General features: G+C 38.7%; 1 protein-coding gene across 2 annotated transcripts in view; it reads right to left on the bottom strand.

Moving 5' to 3' along the window:
- The window catches only part of FILIP1 (filamin A interacting protein 1), a 196,875-nt gene extending 175,552 nt beyond the window's left edge, over positions 1 to 21,323 (bottom strand). For both annotated transcript variants that reach the window (XM_059941778.1, XM_059941779.1), the window contains exon 1: positions 20,945 to 21,323. The gene's annotated coding sequence lies outside the window, so the exon portion shown is untranslated. The remainder of the gene's footprint in view (positions 1 to 20,944) is intronic.
- Between the last annotated feature and the right edge of the window lie 754 nt (positions 21,324 to 22,077).

Here is a 22,077-nt window from a genome sequence, read left to right as displayed (position 1 = left end):
CCTCACTTACACCAATGGACAGACCATTCAAGCAGAAAATTAATAAGGAAACACAAGCTTTGAATGACACAATACACCAGATAGATTTAATTGACATTTATATGACATTCCACCCAAAAACAGCAGATTACACTTTCTTCTCAAGTGCACACGGAACATTATCCAGGATAGATCACATCTTGGGTCACAAATCAAGCCTCAGTAAATTTAAGAAAATTGAAATCATATCAAGCATCTTTTCTGACCACAACACTATGAGATTAGAAATCAATTACAGGGGAAAAAAAACATAAAAAACACAAACAGATGGAGGCTAAACAATACGTTACTAAATAACCAAGAGATCACTGAAGAAATCAAATAGGAAATCAAAAAATACCTAGAGACAAATGACAATGAAAACACAACGATCCAAAACCTATGGGATGCAGCAAAAGCAGTTCTAAGAGGGAAGTTTATAGCAATACAATCCTAACTCAAGAAACAGGATACATCTCAAATAAACAACCTAATCTTACACCTAAAGGAACTAGAGAAAGAACAAACAAAACCCAAAGTTAGTAGAAGGAAAGAAATTATAAAGATCAGAGCAGAAATAAATGGAATAGAAACAAAGAAAACAATAGCAAAGATCAATAAAACTAAAAGCTCGTTCTTTCAGAAGATAAACAAAATTGATAAACCATTAGCCAGACTCATCAAGAAAAAGAGGGAGAGGACTCAAATCAATAAAATTAGAAATGAAAAAGGAGAAGTTACAACAGACACCGCAGAAATACAAAGCATCCTAAGAGACTACTACAAGCAACTTTATGCCAATAAAATGGACAACCTGGAAGAAATGGACAAATTCTTAGAAAGGTATAACCTTCCAAGACTGAACCAGGAAGAAATAAATAATATGAACAGACCAATCACAAGTAATGAAATTGAAACTGTGATTAAAAATCTTCCAACAAATAAAGTCCAGGACCAGATGGCTTCACAGGTGAATTCTATCACACATTTAGAGAACAGCTAACACCCATCCTTCTCAAACTCTTCCAAAAAATTGCAGAGGAAGGAACACTCCCAAACTCATTCTATGAGGCCACCATCACCCTGATACCAAAACCAGACAAAGATACTACAAAAAAAGAAAATTACAGACCAATATCACTGATGAATATAGATGCAAAAATCCTCAACAAAATACTAGCAAACAGAATCCAACAACACATTAAAAGGATCATACACCATCATCAAGTGGGATTTATCACAGGGATGAAAGGATTCTTCAATATATGCAAATCAATCAATGTGATACACCACATTAACAAACTGAAAAACCATATGATCACCTCAATAGATGCAGAATTCATGCATCTATTCATGCAATAGATGCAACAGATGCAAAATTCAACACCCATTTATGATAAAAACTCTCCAGAAAGTGGGCATAGAGGGAAACTACCTGAACATAATAAAGGCTATATATGACAAACCCACAGCAAACATCATTCTCAATGGTGAAAAACTGAAAGCATTTCCTCTAAGATCAGGAACAAGACAAGGATGTCCACTCTCGCCAATATTATTCAATGCAGTTTTGGAAGTCCTAGCCATGGCAATCAGAGAAGAAAAAGAAATAAAAGGAATACTAATTGGAAAAGAAGAAGTAAAACTGTCACTCTTTGCAGATGACATGACACTATACATAGAGAATCCTAAAGATGCCACCAGAAAACTAATAGAGCTAATCAATGAATTTGGTAAAGTCACAGGATACAAAATTAATGCACAGAAATCTCTTGCATTCCTATACACTAATGATGAAAAATCTGAAAGAGAAATTAAGAAACACTCCCATTTACCATTGCAACAAAAAGAATAAAATACCTAGGAATAAACCTACCTAGGGAGACAAAAGACCTGTATGCAGAAAACTATGACACTAATGAAAGAAATTAAAATTGATACAAACAGATGGAGAGATATACCATGTTTTTGGATTGGAAGAATCAATCTTGTGAAAATGACTATACTACCCAAAGCAATCTACAGATTCAATGCAATCCCTATCAAATTACCAATGGCACTTTTTACAGAACTAGAAAAAAAATCTTAAAATTTGCATGGAGACACAAAAGACCCCGGTTAGCCAAAGTAGTCTTGAGGGAAAAAAACGGAGCTGGAGGAATCAGGCTCCCTGACTTCAGACTATACTACAAAGCTACAGTAATCAAGACACTATGGCACTGGCACAAAAACAGAAATATAGATCAGTGGAACAGGATAGAAAGCCAAGAGATAAACCCACGCACCTATAGTCAACTAACCTATGACAAAGGAGGCAAGGATGTACAATGGAGAAAAGACAGTCTCTTCAATAAGTGGTGCTGGGAAAACTGGACAGCTACATGTAATAGAATGAAATTAGAACACTCCCTAACACCATACACAAAAATAAACTCAAAATGGATTAGAGACCTAAATGTAAGACTGGACACTATAAAACTCTTAGAGGAAAACATAGGAAGAACACTCTTTGACATAAATCGCAGCAAGATCTTTTTTGATCCACCTCCTAGAGTAATGGAAATAAAAACAAATGGGACCTAATGAAACTTTAAAACTTTTGCAAAGCAAAGGAAACTACAAACAAGATGAAAAGACAACCCTCAGAATGGGAGAAAATATTTGCAAACAAATCAACGGACAAAGGATTAATCTCCAAAATATATAAACAGCTCATGCAGCTCAATATTAAAAAAACAAACAACCCAATCCAAAAATGGGCAGAAGAACTAAATAGACATTTCTCCAAAGAAGACATACAGATGACCAAGAAACACATGAAAAGATGCTCAACATCACTAATTATTAGAGATATGCAAATCAAAAGTACAATGAGGTATCACCTCACACCAGTTAGAATGGGCATCATCAGAGAATCTACAGACAACAAATGCTGGAGAGGGTGTGGACAAAAGGGAACCCTCTTGCACTGTTGGTTGGAATGTACATTGATACAGCCACTATGGAGAACAATATGGAGGTTCCTTAAAAAACTAAAAATAGAATTACTATATGACCCAGCAATCCCACTACTGGGCATATACCCAGAGAAAACCATAATTCAAAAAGACACATGCACCCCAATGTTCATTGCAGCACTGTTTACAATAGCCAGGTCATGGAAGCAACCTAAATGCCCATCGACAGATGAATGGATAAAGAAGATGTGGTACATATATACAATGGAATATTACTCAGCCATAAAAAGGAAAGAAATTGGATCATTTGTGGAGACGTGGATGGATCTAGAGACTGTCATACAGAGTGAAGTCAGTCAGAAAGAGAAAAACAAATATCGTATATTAACGCATACATGTGGAACCTAGAAAAAATGGTACAGGTGAACCGGTTTGCAGGGCCGAATTAGAGACACAGAGGTAGAGAACAAATGTATGGACACCAAGGGGGGAAAGTGGCTGGGGGGTGGGGGGTGGTGATGTGATGAACTGGGAGATTGGGATTGACATGTATACACTAATATGGATAAAATGGATAACTAATAAGAACCTGCTACATTAAGAAAATAAATAAAACTAAATTTAAAAAAAAAATTTTATTTTATAACCTGAACTAGTAACGAGGAGAATCTGACATAAAACAGTGGGTGGCTCAGAGTTAACTCAGTTCCTCTCCTGAAATCACCTTACAGTCCTTGTTGTATTTATGGTGGCTGGGACTTGTCCACCACGCCACCATTCCCTACATAGGATTACCCTGCACACGTTAATAATATAATATAGTATTTTATTATTATATCACAGAAAATATGTTAATAATGTATTAAAACTAACTATTAAATTAATATATTAATATAGTATTAAAATAATAAAAAATCTTTTCTGAGGTTTAACACGTTAAAATGGCTTTGAATATTGCTTACTTTTTTGACTCTGATAATATTTTTATGGGTAAATTTTTTTTATTTCATAGTGAATTCTGTATACAAATCAACACTACCAAATATTAGGAAATCCATGAGGGAAAAAGTATTTCATGAGCTTGCACCCTGTTTCCTAAAACGTGAGTTTCAGATAAGCCCAAATTTTAGATGACAAGAAGTCAGACCATGTCTTAAGCAAGAATTTAAAAAATAGCATATCTATAAAACAGGAATAATAATAGTTATTTTTTGGGCTTCCCTGGTGGTGCAGTGGTTAGGAATCTGCCTGCCAATGCAGGGGACACGGGTTCGAGCCCTGGTCTGGGAAGATCCCACATGCCGCGGAGCGACTAGGCCCGTGAGCCACAACTACTGAGCCTGCGCGTCTGGAGCCTGTGCTCCGCAACGGGAGAGGCGGCAACGGTGAGAAGCCCGCGCACCGCGATGAAGAGCAGCCCCCGCTCGCCGCAACTGGAGAAAGCCCTCGCACAGAAACGAAGACCCAACACAGCCAAAAATAAATATAAATAAATAAATAAATTTATTAAAAAACCAAAAAAACAGAACTCTTTTTTTAAAAAAATAAATAAATAATAGTTATTTTTATCCCATGCACATTAGGCATGTAGCATAGATTCTGGTATGTTGGGAGCGCTCAGTAAAAACAACTTTATTATTATTCTGTCATTTATTTTCTTCCTATAGCCAATAGCCATAATAGTTATATTAAAGTTAACATTAATGCATTAATGATTGTCATATTCACATGACAGTTTATAGATCAGGTCTTACTGATGTCATCATTCTTAATTTGTCTTTCAGTTTAATTGGGCTGTAAGTAGAAAATTACATAGACTATTGCTTCTATAGTTGGGTCCAGACCATACACAGCAAAGGAGGTTATTTGTAACCTTCAGTTTGATATGAACCAAATTAAACAAATAAATCAACCACTATTAGTGAGGAACCTAAGTTGGGTAAAAGAAATTAATTACACACCATCATTATATAGAACCTTTCCAAGAATATTTGAGAAAATGGTATCCAATCCATTCCACATACATATTTTAAATCCACATTTTATAGCTCTCCTTTTAAATGAAGCACTCATGAAAAATTTCTGGAATTTAGCTGAGGATTTTATATAACCAAATTCTGACCTTTTCCTGGTATATTAAACACCCTTTACAATCATTGTACTTACACAATGTTCTTCCAATCTCTTAATGGAGTAGACACTATTCCCGCTTAAATCACCAAATTCCAGAATAGAAAAACAAATATTAAAAACTGAGAAGAGAGTTAAGTCAGACCATCTCCTTGTTCCCAAGCATCTAGTCTGACCTCCCATGTAGAGGGGTAATTTATGCTTCAATCTCTGCTCTGTTGTACAGCAATCTAGGAGAAATGGCAGTTCCCTCCTCCAAGATGGGTAGTTCTCAGAGAATGACTGGGAATTGAAAATAAATCTTGAGGTTGAAAGTTAATTACTGACAGCAAATTATCCTTTATGAATAACAACTTTCTCCATAACATTAATAAAAGTGTCTTGATTTATGTACCTTTTATGTATATTAATGTTGAAAGATGTTCAAAGACTGGCTGAAGCAGGAGAAATAACAGAAAGAGGGTTCTGAAAAGAAGGGAAAGAGGAAAGAATGAGGAATAAGCCCAGGAAAGCATGGAAAGTTGATGTCAGGAAGCCTGACAGAGAAGGTCCACCTGTGAGGGAGGGTGCAAAACTCACACATATCAGGGCCTGATCTCAGATGGGGAGGGAAAAAGGGGAAACAGAATTCCCACCATCACAGTGTGAGCATGGAAGGGAGGGTACAATGGATGATAAAGAAGCAAAGACATGAGGATGTACTCATTTTGGCTGTTTAAAGAAAGGAGGGCTACAGAAGGAGAAGGTGATGATCTCGCTGAATAATGCATTGTTAGTCAAATCACCAAATAGAAGTTGGAAGTTAAGCATAGTTGTGCTATTATTCACACTTATATTCTAATTAACAGAATTACATACAACGCACAGGCTCCCTTTATCTGTGGGTTTGAGAGAAGTAAAGGGAACTCATTCACTTGTGCCCCGTGTATGAAAAAGAACACTTGGAAGGACCACCAAAGTGACAAAGCACCACTCTCATCTCAGCACATTCCCTGCAGGACCCAACAACAAAAGATGGTCTGAAATGCTTACTGCCTACCTTCACTCTGGGTAATCTTTCAGGAGTGGCTTCTTCCAAGAAACGCCTTGTCCAGAACAAAGCACAAGAATGTTAGCGCACAAGGTCTGGGTGAGGTTTTACTCACATCACTGCTCCCTACCCGTTCACAAAAGGTTCCTGCTCTCAGACCAGTGAGAAGCAGCTGAGCCTCACAGGCACCAGGCCTCACCCTCACAAGACCCCTTGCAGGACGCATGCGAACAACACACCACTCTCCAACTAGCCTCCCTCCTTCCCCTGGAATAACAGACAGAACTGATGAGGAGAGAGGTGCTGGTGTCCCGAAAAGCCCAACATCTGGAGTGCCAGAGGCAGGAGGAGACAGAGAAACCACGAGTTTTAAACGACAAGTATCTTGGGAAATAACCCGAGACAGATAACGTTCTGGATTCCAGGAAGATATGCAGCATGATGCTGTGGCTTGTCTATGAATTCACATATTTGAATTCATAAGCTGTACAACTTCGAGAAAGACAGACTTTCTGGGTCTCAGCTTCCTCATCCCTCCTAAAAAGTGGTTGAAGTCAATCATCTCTTAGCATCTATCAGTATCTGAAAATATTATGGTAAAACAATTTTTTCAGAGCAATTCATGAACTGAGCAGACTGACCAAAATTTGAGCCTTGGCACCGTTCTCCTGGGTCAGTTTAGCCCTATAACCCTAATGAGCCTGAGCAGTTTTATGAAGTAGTGATCAGAGGCAAGGATTCCTGACTCCAGTGCCCCGTTTTACCCACCTGCCCCTCGCTCCCCTACCCTCGTGATCCAGTCATACATGTGTCCATTTTGGATATCAGTTTCTGTCCTGATAATCACATTACTCAGGAAATACACGGCCATCAAGATGTTCTTGGCACTTCAGTGATTAGGCAGAACGGACTATGCAGACTTGTCTCCACAATTCTAATCGAGCAAGGTCCCTCCTAGGAAATCCTATCAAGCTACTGAGGAAGAAGTATGTGGACTTTTCTTTTTAATAAGAGCCTCTAGGTGTGCCGAACGTTAGAAGTCAATAGGCAATATTTGAGAACAATAGGAGGAAAGGAAAACAATGCTTTTTTTCAAAATGGAAGCGGGCTGATTTTCTTCTGATTATTAAGATTCCTACCGCATATTGTCAAACTGCCTTTCAGGAAGCTGGTCCTAGCTGATTTTCCCACCAGCATTCCATAGCGACCACTTCCTCACACCCTCACCATGCAGGTATTGGATTCTGTTGCGTCTTTGTCAATGCGTTGGTTGAAATAATACTATCTTCTTTTTTATTTATTTATTTTTTAAAATTTATTTATTTATTAATTTATTTAATTTTTGGCTGCATTGGGTCTTTGCTGCTGCACACGGATTTTCTCTAGTTGCTGAGAGCGGGGGCTACTTTTTGTTGTGGTGTGCGGGCTTCTCATTGCAGTAGCTTCTCTTGTTGTGGAGCACGGGCTCTAGGCACGCGGGCTTCAGTAGTTGTGGCTTGCAGGCTCAGTAGTTGTGGCTCACGGGCTCTAGAGCGCAGGCTCAGTAGTTGTGGCTCACGGGCTTAGTTGCTCTGCGGCATGTGGGATCTTCTTGGACCAGGGCTCGAACCCGTGTCCCCTGCATTGACAGGTGGATTCTTAACCACTGTGCCACCAGGGAAGCCCCTACTATCTTCTTTAAATTTGAACTTTTAATTATCAGTGAGGCTAAATAGTTTTTCACACATTTACTACAAATTGTTTATTTATGCCATTTGTCCATTTTTCTATTGTCGCGTCTCTTTTGCTTTATTCATTTAAAAGAGCTCTTTGTGTTAAGGATATTTGTTCTTAATTTATTTTGTCACAAATATTTTTGCCCAGATTGCTGTTTGCATTTTAATTTTGTTCATGAGGTGTTTTTTTTTCCTGTATAAAAGTTTTCATTCTGTTTTTATGGAGTCAAATATTTTAGTCTTTTGTTTTACTGCTTTTTTCCCTTGCATAGAAAGGTCTTTCCCACTCCACTAATATGTATATATTTTTCTAGTATTTCACTTTCAATTTTTACACTTAAATTTCTGATGCATCTAGTATGTATTGGTATAAATGGTGACGTAGAGATTTCATTTCATTTTTTCCCAGTTTTTTCAACCCATTGACTGAAAACTCCATATTTTCTTTTCTGATTTGAAGTATCTCTCCTTTCTAACACGAAACTCTCATATGTAGGTTTCTGGAGTTCTGACTATTTTCCTTTGATCTCCTCATCTGATGTGAACTGATTCTGACACCACTATCAAAGTGTTTTTAATGAGTGTGGTTTCAAAATTCATTTTATTATGTGGTAAGGCAATGTTCCCAACTGGTACTTCAAAAATTTCCTGGCTATTCACATAAGTTTCTTGCTCCAGAAGCACTTAGTCACTTGAAGTGAAGTGTTGAATATATGTAAGCATTTTTCAAAGTGCACAAACTTGTAAAAGTCTTAAAGCAAAGAATTTTATAGGAAATATCCATCACTCCCTTTTAGAAATATATCCAAAAGACTGATCACTGCTGTTTTTTTTTTTTTTTTTTGGCCACGCAGCTTGCGGGATCTTAGCTCTCCAACCAGGAATTGAACCCACGCCCTCAGCAGTGAGAGCAGAGTCCTAACCACTGGACCACCACGAAATTCCTATTAAGACTGGTCACTGCTTTAAAAGAATGCTCAGAGTGTGGGTGGTGGTGAGGGTCAGGAATTTTCCAGCCCACAAGATGCATATTCGGTTGGCTCATTATGGCCAAGACAGATTTAAGTGTGATGAAAATGTGTGTATACAGTGCGTCCCCTTCATCACATTATTCTTAAAAACATTAAAATTATCATATAAGTGAAAAGAATGCAACTTACGAGCTCCCCACCATTCGTAAAGCTATGTGGACTTGTTGCAACAAATCAGTCATTGAGCCTTTCAGTCACATTAATTTCCTCTGCCTTCCCTTAGACCTTGTTTGTCAGGCCCTATCTCATTTTCAGCCTCTAGGGTCCCCTTTCCCCACAGCAAGAGTTGCTTTATCGCCCCATCTCTGATCTTCTGAATCAGTCACTCACCACCCAAAACCAGGTGAGTGCTCCCACAATCCCATTCACTCACTAGTCACATGGCACTGAAATCGCCATTGTTTCTACCTGTAACCCACTTAGAGTAGAGATAATATGATATTCACGATTGTACCCAATCCCTAGCTCAGTGCCTGACACAGATGAATCTCAATAAATATTTAGCGAGTGGGTGAACATTACTAACTGAATGGGAAGCAGGAGGGACACAAAGAGCTCTAGCCCAGGACTCTGGGATTTAATATCATCTTAGTTGTTTTGACATTGCATTACAGAGTCTCTAGGACTGCTCCTCCTCCAGAACTATTTTGTCCCTGAATCCCACCTCCCGGCTCTCCTCCCTGGTCCTGCTGACAGGCTTGCCCAAACGCTGACACCCTGCCTGGGTCAGAACACAGCCCTGCCCCAGCTGCCTGCCAGGACACCCCATAACCTCATGTTTTAGATCCTCAGAGGCCAGATACCAGCTTGAACCACTCTTTGTCATCTAATGCCACACCATTTGGATCCTGTGTTCTACCTGTTGCCAGTTAGCTACGTGCATGGGCCTTGCCTGACGGAGCCTAAGATACGTTCTTCAGGATGAGCGGCTTGAATGGATCTCACTCTGGAAACAGTTGTTTTCACACAGCTCAAATCCTTTTCATTGTCACACAATAGTAATGATAGTACTGTTGAAGTTCAACTCCTATGAAAGTTCTGGGAACAGAAATTGAAATAATAATCCAGACATAAATCAAATTGCAGGATTTTAACCATACATTCATGCTACGTGGAAAAACAAGAGCTCTTTTTTTTTTTTTCTCTAATCTCTCTCTCAAAAGGACAAAATTCTTTACTTTCTGAGAAACCACAAGTCACTTTCATCTGGTTTTCCCCCAGTGCTCTCCTCTATTTGAGCTTAGTGTTTCACGTGTTCATTTTGGTGAGGTTCCATTGCAATACATCACCAGGAACACATGTGTTCCACCGGGACCTTATTCCCTGGAAGATGTGAATGGTGATGTAAATAACAGCCTCATTGGAATTTGAAGGAAGTAGTGCAGGAAAGAAAGCTATGGTGAAATAAGGCAAAATCAAGCAACTATAATCAATATTTCCTCTTGGGGTAATGTGGGTAGTATTGACGCTGATAGGGAACTTCAAGGGTATTCATCAGCTGGAGCTGTCAGCAGAACATTAATTAAATGGCAGCTGTTGCTTTACCACTTGTAGGGGAGGAGAGCAGCTAACTCCAAAATAGATTTCCAAGGATAAGAACATTTCCAGCTAGTAAACCAAATAAGAGCCTGGTTGTGTTGTGTTTTGTGGTTTTTTTTTTTTTTTATGAATTTTGCAGCACATGAGTGAAGAGATGAGGAGCAATTAGACTTGTGTCAATAGTTATGCATTTAAAGTAAGAGTTCTAGTCTGTTGTTGGAAATATACATACATCATGCTAATCGCAGCTACAGAGTCTAGCTTCCACTCAGTTAAGCATTCATTACTCTCTGATGCTCTAATGAACATTTAAGATGTCTGTTGATTTTTAACTTGTAATAAAAACAATACGTGGTCACTAAAGGTTTAGAGAATACTGAGAAGCAGAGAAATAATCACCCATGGTCACTGATTGTTATACCCATGTTTATATAAAAAAAATTATGTTCAGTCCACTAACTGATCAAAACTGTTCAGTAATGTTTACTTCCTCAATTCCATGACATTTAACAGATTCAACTTATTGAGCACTTGTTTTATGAAACATGGCTCTAAAAAAAGTCCCAAGTCATACCTGAATCTATATATCACGTTAATTTTTTAAATTTACATGTAAATATTTATCATAGAATATTTATTATAATCTTTCAATTTTTGTTGAGTTGCTATTGCTTACAGAAATCTGTGCTATAGTGTTTGCCATTAGTGAGTTTCATCTTGATAAAGTTCATTTAACCAGACAATGTATATAGATTTCTCCCAAGGTGTAAAAAAGCCTTCTCTATAGAAATTTAAACTTACATAATCAATCAGAAAATTAATTCCATAATGCAACCTAAAAATGTATACTTTAAGAGACCTTTGGAGTACATTGACCCTCCAGCCAGTCACTTCCATAGGACAGACCAGCTTGTTTCTAACGCACCTGCTGCTATAGAAGAAGCGAAGTGATTAATCCCTTCCTGTTGTTGCTGAGGTCATGAGAAGTTAGGGGGTGGTAAGAAAGTCCAGAGATGGGGTAATCCCAGGGAAAATGGTGAACACAGCCAAACTCACAGGGTTAGGGGAAAAGTCAAGGTCTGAACGAGAGAGTAGAGTTTGTGGTTAGAATTTCCACATAAAGGTAAAAAGATATGTGTCCAAAAGTAAGACAGAAAATATTATAACGGTCCACAAAAGAAAGACAAGATAAAAGAGACAAAGTCACTGGGGAAAATGGAACCTTTGGAACAGTCTCTAAGAGAATGGGTTGTCTCCAGTTGGCACACTTATTGGGAAAATAAGAGAATGCAAGGACCCAATCTCCAGTCAAGCAGCAAACCAGTTAGTGGGATCTCAGAGCACCAAGGCCAGCTGCCACAAGACCCCTGATGCTGAAATAGGGAAGCAGCTGCCACTCAGCACCTTACATTCTCAGAGTTGGCTCCAGAACAGCAAAGTGATTAAGAGATTAAGAGCACAAGCTGAGGAGTCCAGTTGCCTGGATTCAAATCGGAGATCTGCCACCTGCTTGTCGGAGGGCCTTGGGCAGCTCCCTCAGCCTCCTTCTCTGTAAATGTAGAGTGCCCGAGTAACTGCCTCACTTCTGCCTTGTTAGTGCCTAACACATAGAAAGCAGTGATTAAATATTGGCTACTTTGTTGTTTATTATGATCATGTGATAGAAAAGGTAATAGACTCAGCCTCAGAAGACACTGTAACTTGTATCAAGTGACCTCTCTTCCTTCATCCTAGTACCTTCTTCTTTAAAATGAAGAGATTGTATTAGATAACTGGTTCTCAACCCTGGATACACATTAAAATCACATAAAAGCTTCCAAAATAGATCAACACTTGGGCACGCACTCAGGCCAGCTTGAATCAGAACCTCTGGGGCATTGCCTGGACATCTGCACTTTCAAAGCATCCCAGGTGACTCTGACACACAGGGAGTGTTGAGAACCGCAGACTAGATGACCTGATGGTCCCGAGTGAGCTCGGAGTCTAGAGGTTTCCACCCTCTTTGGTATGGGTGGCTCCAGGACCAAAACTGTATGATCATCAACAGTGTGAGACTCAGAGCCCCCATTCCTGCTGGAAGTCAGACCAGCTGTGGCAATGCCAAGAGAAATAGGAGGTCTCACAGAATGTCTGAATTATCATGCAGTTTGGGTGCCAAGAGGAATTTAGAATAATTGAATGAGAAAAAGAATACTTCCAGAAGCCAACCAGTGAAGCCCTTTGTCTCCAAAGGATATAACACTAATTCTTTCCCTCCTTTGACACTGTTACACCTTTTTACATAAAGACCAGGAGGACAAAAGGGAAATTCTTAGTTTGTTGGTTGTAAGGAAGTCAGGAGAGATCATGTGAATGAAAAAGAGTGCCTTAATGAAATATAATACATCACGACCTTTATTTTGGATTAAATAGGTCTATGCCACAGAGCAAAGAGTGTATTTGCTTCAGGAAGGTGTTTAGCCTGTCAGGTAAGTAGCCTACAAGTCCTGTGCCCTGACCAGTAGTGAGCATGTAGGAGCGGGGCTGGGGTGTGCTACACAGTTGTGACAAGATGCTGTTTGTAATTCATAGAATAGAATTTCTCAGAAGGTAGAGATTCATTCTGCTATGTGTTTATTTCACGTGAAACATTCACCTTCCTGGGATATTAAATCCTACCACCTGGGATATTTGATACACAGGAAAAGTAGAGTATTTATGGCCACTGGCATAAGAAAAAGCAAAGCATTATCTGCTCCATCAAAATTGTATTAGAACTGCTCTCCTTTTACTTCAGGTAGTACAAAAGTTAAGTGTCATACAAGTAAGTAGAAACTCAAAAAATTCCAATTATATCCAGGTAGTCAGATTTTTGGCATCATTGGAGATGACTCAGGTTTTAATAAAGAGAAAAGAATTAAATAGAATAATAAAATATCTCATGCCATTGCTCCACTGTAGCAAACCACTGGCTGAACAGTATCAGGTAATTTTCCTTAAACTACAGCCAGCTCTGTTTTTCAGAAGGAAAAACATGCTGTTAGGTTGACAACTCACTCCCTAAACAAAGTCATTGGGAGTCAATAAGGGCTCTCATACAGAATGAGACTTTCTGTCCCTTTCCTCAGTACCTCCCCCAACAAACTTACACACACCACCAAAGGCTTCTTCCAGAATTATTGCTACCAACAGCTGGAATAAGTATGTTGCAGGACTCTCTCTTGAACCACTTAACAAACGGAATGCTCATGACCAAGGCAGAGAACTGCAGAGCATTTCATTACAATAGAAGGGGGAGTTCTAACTTGTCAACAGGAGAAACAACAGACCAAAACCCCCAATGGCATCAAAGGATCTGGCTACAATAGCACCCATAATAGATCATAAATTCAAATGCTCCAAGTCTTCCTTCTCCAGAGAATCGTCTCGGCAGCGTAGAAGCCGAGAACCACGCTGTGCCATCCACCACTGTGGAAGAAGAGCTTCCGTGTTCCAGGGCCCCAGGCCTAGCTCTTCCTGGGTCGCCCAGCTCCACAGGCCATTGCAGCTCCTGGCTCCACTTCAGGACCCTGGAGAAGAGCCCCACTGGCCTTTTGACCCCAGATCTCTTTGTTCTTTGCTCTTAGCGTATCTTTTCAGACTGCAGGGTCACATTCGACACCTTTCACCAAAACGTCTCACAGTCACCTAGGTAGAGGTCCTCCTTGAACAACTGCCTGCATTACAAGAAAGTGGTGAAAATATGGGCTAAATAAGATCAAATTGCCTGGGTTAGAATCTCAAATCTACCACTGAGCAAGTTACTTATCATCTATAAACCTCATTTTTCTAATCCATAAAACAAGAGATTAAAAAAAAATAGTGCCTCATAGGGTTGTTATGAGAAGTAAATAAAATCATTCAAAGTGCCTGGCACAGAAAAATCTCCAGTATATGCTATTATTGGCATCACATATATATACTAAATAATTATGCATAGCTCTATAATACATACATTAAGTAGATAATCTATATTACATGTAGCTGTTATTATCATTATATTATCTATTATATCACTATATAAGAATTGGGATTCAGATTTCCCAGTCACTAGTAGAACACCTGGCATACTGGGCAACGATCTATGGAATGAACAGAATATGGAAGGTGGGGATTTGTCACCAAAGTTGAGGGGTCCCCGAGGAGTGAATTCTACCAAAGCAGCTGCCTTCCTTAAGGACCAAACAACAGGCTGTGACCAAAGCAGTTGGTCTGGCGGTGTCCAAACCAGAGGATGAGATCTATCAAGACAGCATGTGAAAGTTAAGCTTATATGTAAAGGCCCCTCCCTCGTCCAAATTCCAGGCTGCCCGTGAAGCATGCGTCACTCACTAAACAGTTCATGAAACACAAAGAGCCTTGAATATCTCAAGTGTCACATTTCAAGACTTATAGAATAATTAGGAAAAATCTGAGCTGGCAAAACTCTTCCTGGCTTGTGCTGGCAAGCAGAGCATCTTTGTTTTCCATTAGTGTGTGTTGTCGTCACAGTAACTGCAAGGCCCCAAATACAGGCCCGGGGTGTCATTTCCTCATGTACTTAGGCTGCCACACTGAAATAGCATTATGAACTCAGCAATGCCTCTTCCTTTCCTGTTGTACCTCAGTCAAAGAAGCAGGCCCTAAAAGGAGTTACTTAAGACATAAGTATATTAAAGACATATAAAGAAAAATAAAGTCCATTTATCCCTATTACTGTATCGCCTATGACTCATGTGTGTGTCGGGGGGGACCTTATTTTTGCAAAGATCTTTTATATAAACAAGGCAAGTTGGCAGTAATTTGATTGTCTTGGTGATGTCAGCAGTCTACTGTTTTCAATCAAATTGCCTTTTGGCTTTAAATCTGTAGCAAATCATTTTTTAAAGAATGCATTTTGCCAACTCTGATATGTCCATTTCATGGCTTTCTTTCACCTTTTCCTTACAAAGATAAGCAGCAGATAATTCACTTCTTCAAAGTAACTTGGAAAGATTCAAAGATTGCAATTACAATTATTGAAAAAGCAAAAAAAAAAAGAGACTGTTTTCAAGTGTAGACATATAAAGTCCTTGGCCAGTGAAGCAACAATTGTTTTCATCTATGTTTTGGTGAAGGAGGTAGGTGACAGCATTTAAGCAAAAAAGCAAAAACAGAAAAATCCCTGAACCTTAAGGGTTCAATGAAAGTCAGACCACTTGAGATAAATTCTGCATTAGCTTTAAAAATTCTTTTTAAAGTCTGTCTTTCACAGACCTCAGAAACACATAAATCACACAATATTATGCACATTGACACCACTTCCCAAAAAGGAAACGCAACACCAACCTTCTTTTGACTTTTCAGTGCTGCTGTGGCTTAAACAAAGCTCTCAGGGACTGGAATGCTGGTTAATATCGTATTTCTTCATCTCTTTGCTGGGAGTTTCTCAAGTTCTGCAATCAGCTGGTCAACAGCCAACTGGAGCTGCCCAATTCATGTTGGACTTTCCTTATGCTAAGTTCTTACACAACTCGCTGCCTAGCCTTTGAAATTACACTGCCTCAGCTACTGCCATGGGGAAAGTTGTATTCTGCCTGCAGCCTTTTCTCTTCTCTGATTAGCTAAAGAGTAGGACTGACCATTTAAGGAAAAAAGAAGAACATAATCCAAAATATTTTCCTGAGGTTCCCATATTTTTGCCCTAGAACCTTTATAATGTATTCTATAAAGCCAGGAAAATTCTCTTCTTCTCTTTCTTTTCTTTTCTTCCTTTCTTCTTTCTTTCTTTCTAAAACAAGGTCTTCATTAGAGAATGATCATTCTGAAATTCAGTTTGCCTTATCTTTTAGAAACTCATCCTTTCAATTGTGAAAAATAAAGCAAAATGGACAGGTCTAAACTGTGAGTACCCTGCATAAGCTAGTAGAAGTTACTAAGAAACGTCTCCATTTTTGAGTGCTTCATATATTTTTGTTAAGTTAAATATACAGAATAGTGAGCACCCCATAATATACTCATACATCTTTATGAGGTAACACTCTTTTTTTGCCTTGGAATATACTTTCTTGCCATGTTTAAGAGGAATGATTAGGATTAAGGGCAATGAGTAGCAAGAATTCACTTGTATTTGGTGAGGTTGAAGCTAGTGTGAGACGACCTTTTTTGGTCTTTTCATTTTTATCTGTTACTAGGTTAGTAAAACAAAACAAAACATCTAAGGGAAGAAATAAAGAATGATAAATTTAATAATATATCCCTCCTTGGAAGAGGAAGTCTCCCAGCGTAGTCGGCTATAAAAGAGATACCCAACCACTACGTATAAACACACTTTATCTCCAAGTGCAAATATAGAAACCATGGAACGGTCTATGCTGTGGGTGATTTCTTGGCCTTTTTAGTAATAATTCTATAAGACAGCACACTGCTGAGTGATAACGGAGGGATTGAAACATAAATTCCATACTAAATTATTGGCTGGAGCTCAAACTGTGTCTGCTTGGAGTACACAACAGCAAAGTATGTCCCTGACAGGATTCCACATTTAAACAATACATTCTTCTGCCTTTCCTATGATCTATGAACCTGATTTTACAAACCGTCTGTATCGAAGATTTTTGTGTGCAACAAAGATTAAACTAAACAGGTAACTATATTTAAGGTGTACTAAGAAAGCAAGAATAGCATAAAATTATTGAAAAGTCTATTGGGCAACTATAAGTTTTATCAACTCGTTTAATCTTCAAAACAACTCTATGAGGAAGCTAGTATTATTCCCGTCATTTTAGAGATGAGGAAGCTGAGGTACAGAGGGTACTTTGCCCGGGGTCGTAGTGAGCTGAAACCTGAATTCAGGCCGTCTGACTTGCCTATGCAATTAGCCTTTCCTGCCTCCTCCATCTGAATGACACATCCAGCTCAGATATAAGGAAGCAAAACGCATTTTATTAGCTTATCTTTCATTCTACTGCTACATATCTTTAAAATAATTAACGTATAAACAAATGTATGTTGCGGGCTTTCAGATATTATTTTTCTAATAAGCTGTTACCAGCCTTTTTTTCTCTTAAACCTGTCTGCTGAAATAGATCTCAGCCTAAGCTCATTCCCTTCACTTCCCATGGTGCTGCTGTTTTAAAACCCACACGTTAGAGAGGGGACAAATTAGTGAAGATGTCAATTAAACAAGCTCTGTAAAATCTTATTTCTTAGGGCAACTGTTTTGTGAAGAAATGCTCATCTTCCAAAACAGACAATTAGTATTAGTTGAGAATGTGTATTTTACCACAAAGTGTCACTTCTAAAGAACAAGTAAAAATTATAACCACTGGGAAATCATTGCTAAATGGATATATTAAATATTTCATAAATTTCTTTGGGAAAATCCCATAGTGATTCTTGGTGAACACCCATTTAAAAGAGTAATTTTAACCTCCTTGGCCATCTTAAAATGTAAAGAGAATTATTTTCTTTTGGTGAACACAGAAGAAAATTAGTTCAAAATCATGATTCATGCTTTCTCTCACACAGTAAGGCTACAGGTTTCAGGAGTGATTTAAAATAAAACTGAGAAATGTCTCTTTTTATAATATTTAGGGAAAAATAAAAAGGAGTAAGCATGATATTTAAATATTTTAATGTTCAAGGACAGATTTTAATCCATGACGACCCACAAATGGAAAGAACCATGATTTAAATGTATAGTACCAAAGGTAACTATAAATAGAATCTGGTACCAGAAGATGATAAAAGTATACGAGTTATAGTATTTAGAGCTCTAGGTGTATACACAGGAGATGCATGTATAAATATATATATATATATAAAGTCTTTATATATATATATATATATATATATATATATATATATATATAGTCTTTATATATCAACCTTCCTATTTCATTCCCAAGAGGTACATCATCTCCACAATCAAATACACGAGCATAGTCACAATTACTTGTAATTTTTCTGTACTCGGTAAAACTATGAAGACCTTCCTTGAGAAAGTTTTGAGATAAAAAGCTATTAACCACACTTATAGTTGCTTGTCTTGATTTTATACTTACCTATACTTTCTCACATGCTCATCATTAGAAATCCAGAGCCAAAAATGTTCATAGAACATCCACAAGGTACATGGGGCCGAACCGCTCCAGAGCCAAGGGATGCTTAGGACAATGCTTTGTACCTGGTCGCCTTCATAAAATTGTTCTGAATTTAAAGAAGTAAACCCTGCTCCAAAGGACCCTAATTCTAACAGAGCACCCAACAGCCCAAACTAAGAAGGAATCACTTCTAAATGGTATGGTCTGGGAAATCATTGTGAAAGTGGGAGCCACTGATCTGGGTTTTAAACAGTGGACAAAGTCTCTACAGGAGAGAGGAGGAAAAGTGTTCCAGGCAGGAGGGAATGAAAGGGGCAGAGGTGGAGCATTGAAATATGCAGCATGTAGGTGTTTGGAGAAGGGCCCAAAATCTGAACCATCTGAAGCAGAGGGACACACTTGTTGTTGAGTAGTGGGAGCTGAGACTGGAAAAGTTAAGTACATGCCAGATGATGGAAGGTTCTCAAAATACCCAGCCTAGGTGTTTGTTTGGCAGCGACTAGTTGCAAAAGATAAGTGAGGAGTAGGAGAGACAAGCATAAGAAAATTAACCCCATGGTCATGGGCAAGGGGGTCTGGATGGCAACGAGGGGTGGAAGGCGAGCAGCCCTGTTATAATCCAGACCAAGGATGAAGGGGACAGACCTTAGGGTGGTGGGAGAAACGGCAATGGGCTCTCTTATGGTCAAGGGTCAAAATAACACAGACGTGAGCCTGAGTGAATGAGAGAACACAACCTGCACATTTGATTGTTCATAAACTGGAGGAAAGCACGTGCTCTAACCTGAGCTATTTTTGATTCTCAAGGGTAAACTTACAGTCATGAAGACAATGATACTCAAAAATCAATCCATCAGGAAACATGGTTTCACCCAGGGCCAAATGCTGTACTCAGCTATCCTCACACTGTTCCACTAACTCCAAAAGAAATTACATGCCTCCGAAATCTACGAATGGCAGATTTTGGCTTTACACAGACATTTGTAAGCCAACAATGTGACCCTTCCTAAGATAAAAACAAGAAAAATGTAAAGCATTTAGTTCAGACTTTTTGAAACTCTTTAAAGACAAAGATACTTCATCTCCACTAAAGCACCAGAAGTTTCATTCTCTGATACCAAGTTTACCAGAGTGCATTTTGCACTGTTACATTCATTATACATGATTAGCTGCATTTACTTTGTAAACTAATCATGCAATCAGAATCATGAAATATAATATGTACTGAAATGTATGTACTATTTCATTTTTCTGAGCATATGATATATAAGCTTTAAATAGTTTTTCTTAAAATAAGAACATTTACTGAAAGAGTTGATACATTCTTGTCAACAATTTGTTCAAAACTGGTTTGGGGTAAATTACTTCTCTAAGTTGACAAAATAGACTCAAATAATTTCTTTTAAAATGTGCATTTGTATCTTCTTTGAAATTATCCTTAGTTTAGAATATTTTTTCAAATTATCATGTCCACTTAGAGGAACAAACTTCTTACACAAATCCAACCCAACTACAGACACGAGTTACCAATACTAACCACGTCACCAATGTGCAGCCATAAGTTTTGTCAGATTCAGTGTGATATTGATCACGCTAAGCAATTCTGATAAAACAGCATGGAAACTCACGGAAGGGGAGACAATACAACAGACAAAAGGAGGATTTCCTTCACACTCTGGTGAACACATTCATACACACATACGTGCAACTTAAGAAAGAATTTTTTCTAATGCATTCAATTTGAGTTTTAAAAATCAGAATCTGTCTCATCTATATACAAGCAATTACTCAATGTCTTTTTTAAAAAAAAAACACACAATAGTATTCTCCTGAATACTATTCAACAACTGCAAAAGCAGTGATCTGAAACCAGGCATATCTTGTGCCTAGTGAGAAGCACCCAGGGTGACTGTAATGTAACGAGGTCAGAACCAGCACAAGGTATACCAGTGTAATCAGAGAATCCGGCAAAAGAGAAGCCAGCCAGTCAAAAGCACAGCAACACAAACACCACGCAGGACTTGCCTCTCATTTACCACACAAGCTGCTCAGCTAGTTTCATTATATGAAAGTTATTTTGCTTCTAGGGAAAATATCCCTTCCATTGGTTAGCCATCCTCATTGTAAAAGGACTGTGAAGTTGTCCTTTGTAGTATTTCTGTTACCTGCCAGAAAATGATAACTTGGCAGAAATATTTTGATCACTATTAAAGCATCGTTACAACCTTTGTGTTTAGAAAACAATCGGATAATTCTGAGAATGAGATGCCTTTCTGATTCCTTAAAAAGAATTCCCAGTGATCGTCATAATTCCTACATGTGTTATCACATAGTGGAACAGTGAGAATCAAAGGAAACAGAGAACACAGAATCGGAGAGAGCTCTCTTCTTGTGGAAACAGACATTTCTTAAGAGAGTAAGTAGCTGTGTATTTTGGTCTTACCTGACTGGCAGCTCGTCTAACCAAAGGTACGTCCTTTATGGAGGTAGCTTATCCTTGGAAGAACCCAGTGGCTTGCCCCACAGCCCAAGAGAGACTGGAGTTCTGGAAAACTATCCAGCCCAAAAGAATACAGAGGAGAAAGCTTTTCCCACTTTCTTTCCTAGGACTAGCCAATAGCTGAAGTCATGCAGGAAACCGGGTAGAGAGAAGGGGAAAGCAGCTTCTTCTCCCTGAAATCCCGATCAGCAGAAATTGGAGGCTGTTGTATATCTCCCACCCAGACTTTTGTTTAAAAGTTTTTTCAACTGTTGCTAGGTGTTGGGTTCTGAGATTAGGTTTCTCCTCTTCTGCTCCCTTCACAGCATTGTCAGAGCAGTGACTTTGTCGAGAAGCTGAGCTCGCGTGTGCTATATTTAACCAGTGTTCTCAGCAAGTCAAGCCTGTCAACAGCTGAGAAGTTTGGAGCCGGCTCTGCTCAGTTCCTCGGCAGCTGGGTTATCAGTGGATACAGCTCTGCTCACCCTGTAAAAGATTGCGGGGAAACGGCAGACCCTTTTAAGGACTGCTGCTCATTACACAGAGGTAATTATTGTTGGAAGCCCTTAAATGCAGATTGTGATTTGGAACCTAGGTTTTAAAATCTGAAAAGAAACAGCAGCAGTTGCCTTGAGCAGAGCAATTTATCAATGCAATACTCTTCTCAATTAGGCTTTCTCAGATAAACAGTCTTAAATAGAAAAGGCTTTTCAAACTGTATGACAACTCTTGGGAAAATTCACAGTAAGAGATCATTCCCAGGCAGCTTTTTACATTGATGTGTTGCATTCGTAGCTAGATTACATTCATACCTGGGATATCAGACTTAACCAGCTTATATACCTGACTGTTATTAAAGTTAAGTTTATCATAAAGGAATGTCTATAACATTATGTTTTTGAAAGGAAAATCTTAGCGTTCTCACTCAGGTCATTCATTCAAAGCAAGAAACGGAGAACACTCCAGGAAAACCAGTACTTCAGACACCTCTGGTTGTCGACAGCTTTCTCTCATCATTAACCCTCCAATCTCCAAAACCAGAGAGCAATCACTTCTACCCTGAACTCCAACATAAAGAATGTCTCAAGATATTTTTA

The sequence above is a fragment of the Balaenoptera ricei genome, chromosome 12, assembly GCF_028023285.1.
Source record: "Balaenoptera ricei isolate mBalRic1 chromosome 12, mBalRic1.hap2, whole genome shotgun sequence".
NCBI classification, from domain to species: Eukaryota; Metazoa; Chordata; class Mammalia; order Artiodactyla; family Balaenopteridae; genus Balaenoptera; species Balaenoptera ricei.
Note: the sequence above shows the minus strand (reverse complement) of the source record. Positions and strands in the feature narration are given on the sequence as shown.